Genomic DNA, 3,950 nt, shown 5'->3' with positions numbered 1-3,950 from the left:
GGGGGTGGTTCTTGCCCCAGTGGAATGCCTTACTGGTTGCTTTTCTTGAACCTTTAGTTCTCTTCTCTGAGCCTCAGTTCCCCAACCTAGAGGACGAGGGTAACAATGCCTGCTGCCCAGACTTGTGAGAATGAAAGGGAAAAAATAGACTTGCAAGTGCTTTGTACCCTGCAAAGTGCTAATATTAGTTAGATATAATTGGCTGGAGAGAGAGAGAGATGAAACAGAAATCAATAAATAATTAAGAACTGCACCATCCCCTCCCCGTTTTCAATTTTTTAAAAAACGTACAGTAGGGTTTTTTTTCATACACCCTGATCAGAGGAGTAGTTGATAAGTTTACCGAAAAAGGCCACTGAAGCAGAAAATGAGTTAAAAAAATATAACCTTTAAGTATTCTTTTTTTCTTTCTTTTTTCCATGTCAGAAAGGTAATGTGCTAATGTCCTAACGAGGTTTGAGGGAGGCGCAGCTCACGTAGGAGCTTGAACACTCAATCACCACGTCGTGAACTACAAAAGGACCTAAATATTCCATTTTAACTTAAAATCCTATTGCTCTGTATTAATTCACCGATCTTTTGATGTAGGGCCAAAGCCTTCTCTTTGAGCCTGATCTGAGTCAGCTGGGTGACATCCCCCGACATCTTTCTTGCATGAACCGCTCCCCGGAGTTCGGGTTTGGACTTCTTACAAGTTGATGCAAATCTGAAGGTTCTAGTTGTCCAGATGATTAGCATTTCACCTTCATCCCTACCCAATAGTCTTTGGTTGTCTAGGCCACTAACTCCTCCCACCCCCAGTGGCTTACAAAAGTTTATATTTGGCTCCTAGGATATGGCTTTGCCCTTTCCCTCCCTCCCTTCCTTCTTTCTTTCCTTCCTTCCTTCCTTCCTTCCTTCTCCTCTCTTTCTTTTTAGACTTTACTTTTTAGACCATTTTAGATTCACGACATTACCACGGAGTGCAGAGATTTCTCATGTACCTCGAACTCTCACACATGCATAGCCTCCCCACTCTCGACGTGCCCCCACCAGAGTGGGGCCTTTGTCACAGGAAGGAATCACACTGACACGTCATTATCACCCCAAGTCCATAGTTCTCATGAGCATTCACTCTTGGTGGTGTCCGTCCTGTGGATTTGGACAAATTTATGATGACACGCACCAACTCACTTTCGGAGAGTTTTTCCAAAGCATTCAACTGTGTCTACAGACACATGGGTTTTTCTTTTCCTGCTCCTATGTCATCTGTTTGTCAGATACAATGATGTGATTTAATAACAACAGTAACCGATTGGAGAACCAACCCCGCTGACTCTTGGTAAACACACGGTCACAGCGCCACGTCAGCAGGAGGAGTGAGTGGCTGCCCACACTGCCGCCATGAGTCCGGCAGCTGCTGCGGGCGTTGCATCTTTCTGGATTTTTTTGCAGTAGACAAGGCGAGTGCCTGTTAATCCAGGGAGCCAGCTCCAGTGACTTCTTAATCCAGTGAGTTACAATACTTCCTTTAGAACACAATGGCGTCTAACGAAAAGCCATCTCTCTGAGTAATCCGTGAGACCAGAGCCAATTCTGTCCTTCTTCCTGCTCATTTATAGTTTCTAGTTATTTTTCGCACCTTTAAGATGGATGAAAGTGTATGTGCCAAGCGCTAAATGAACTATAACCAGACTTCGAATTCTTTGAATTGAGCCTGCTGTAATTGTCTGGACGAGATGTTACACGCCTAATCGGGATAATGACAGTGGAGAAACCTTGGTATTAGGACGCGGTCCTGGAAGTGTGCTCCAGGACCAGCGGGAGCAGCACCACCCGGGAACTCGTTAGAAATGCAGATTCCCAGGCCCCGCCTCAGGTTCTCAGCCTCAGAGGCTTCGAGGTGAGGCCCAGCAATCTGCCTTCGAACGAGCGTTCCCAGGGACCGTGGCGCTCCCTCCAGGTAAACAGATGCTTCACATCCCAGGTTTACCGCCTACAGGCTGAGTGATCTTGGGTAAGTCACTGCATCTCTCTGACCTTGTCTCCTCTCTGGAAAATAATAGTGACAACCCAGCCTGACCATGTGACTGTGAAGATGAAATGAGGAACTCCAGGTAAAGAGCACAGGACAGTGCTTGATACATAGCAGGTGCCCAGCAGACCCTAGGAATAGTTAACATCAGTATTAGGGACTCAAGAGTGGCAGCTGTAGTTGGGGGTGAAAAATACCTGGGAGAAGCCCTGGCTGGTGTAGCTCAGTGGATTGAGTGCCAGCCTGCAAACCACACGATTGTAGTTCGATTCCCAGTCAGGGCACATGCTTGGGTTGCAGGCCAGTTCCCAGCAGGGGACTCACGAGAGGCAACCATACATTGATATTTCTCTCCTTCTCTCCTTCAAAAGATAAATAAATAAAATCTAAAAAAAATAATAACACCTGGGAGAAATGGGAGAGAAAGAAAAGCAATGTTAGGGGGTGTCACACCCTCTCTGAGCAGCTACACAATTGCAGGCCCTTTGACCTCAGTTGCCCCTTTGCCCTTTGCCCTCCTTCTAAATGTGAAGTAGGTATAATTACTCTCACTCCCTACCCACTGCACAGATGTGGAGAATGAGGCTTGGTGAGGCTGCTCGACGAGCGAAGAAGTAGAAGAGCCGGGACCTGACCACATTCATGGGCCCCACGCAACTCACCCCACCCCCAGCCTCAAATAGATGCAGGCAGACTGCCAGTTCCCAGTGCTGCCCATCCCCCCCCACCATCTGCCCTCGAGAGTCTGCCTATTCTCCTCTGGGCCCCCTGCCCCGTGCAGGAGGGAGCTTGGATTTCCTGCAGGGGTCACAGCAGGATTGTTTTCTTCATGCTCCAGAAGTCAGGCCTTTCAACTCATCTCTGTTGCACAGGGATTTCCTGGTTCTGTCCCCTGGCCCGTTCCAGTTGCCTTGGACCTTAGCCTGGCTCCAGCCAACACCAGCATCATTCAATTTTGAACCTCAGACCAGAACTAATAAATGCACTAATTCATTATTCACCAGATAGCCCACCTGCTATGTGCCAGGCACTGGGAGCACAGAGATGAGCAAAACAAACACAGATCTTACTGCCGAGAACTTGAATACTCGCATGAAGGACATGCAGAACCAGACAAATCTGTACAGAATGATCAGTACAGGGATGGGCATACAACTTGGCTCTGAGAGCCCAGAAGAGGCTCCTGATCTGATCTGGAAGTGGGAGGGGATCTGGAAGGCTTCCTGGAGGAGGTGACTTCTGAGCTGTTTGGGAGGAGTTAGCCTTTGGGTTTACTCAGTTTCTCACTTTATAGAGAAATAGATTCACATCACGTCCAGACAATTACAACAGGCTCAATTCAAAGAATTCAAAGTCTAGTTATAGTTCATTTAGCACTTGGCACATATACTTGCATCCATCTTAAAGGTGCGAAAAATAACTAGAAACTATAAACGAGGGAATTATTTAGCTTATTCATTCATTTAAGCAAGCAAACATTTCCTGAGTATCTACATTTCCCCAGCATTAGGCCCCAACCTCGAGGATACAGAAGTGAGTAAGGAGAGAGTCTTGCTAGAGGGAAGGGCACAGACAAACCCCAACCACCCAGGGGACCTTCCCCACTCATGGCCCATTGGTGTCTTTGGTTTTGGTATATATTTTATAATATTTTACTTTTTTATTTTTTAATACTTAGATTTTATTTATTTATCTTTAGAGGGGAAGGGAAGGAGAGAAGGAGAGAAATATCAATGTATGGTTGCCTTTGGTGTGTCCCCTGCCGGGAACTGGCCTGCAACCCAGGCATGTGCCCTGACTGGGAATCGAACCACGATCGTGTGGTTCACAGGCCCAAGATTTTACTTTTTAAAGTCAAGGTTATGGCAAGATGCTTAACATAGAGTCACATTCTCCCCTTTTAGATTATAGTCCTATGACAAACACATACACGGTC

The 3,950-nt window shown here is 46.6% G+C and overlaps 1 non-coding gene across 1 annotated transcript; it reads right to left on the bottom strand.

The window, feature by feature from the left end:
- Positions 1 to 420: 420 nt before the first annotated feature.
- LOC118991384 (small nucleolar RNA U13) lies at positions 421 to 523 on the bottom strand. Its single transcript, XR_005067410.1, has one exon. It is a non-coding gene; the product is annotated as a small nucleolar RNA U13 (small nucleolar RNA).
- Between the last annotated feature and the right edge of the window lie 3,427 nt (positions 524 to 3,950).

This window comes from Sturnira hondurensis, unplaced genomic scaffold (assembly GCF_014824575.4).
Source record: "Sturnira hondurensis isolate 20B ecotype Veracruz unplaced genomic scaffold, ASM1482457v3 Scaffold0007406, whole genome shotgun sequence".
In the NCBI taxonomy this organism is placed as follows: Eukaryota; Metazoa; Chordata; class Mammalia; order Chiroptera; family Phyllostomidae; genus Sturnira; species Sturnira hondurensis.
This window is presented reverse-complemented; position numbering and strand designations above follow the sequence as displayed.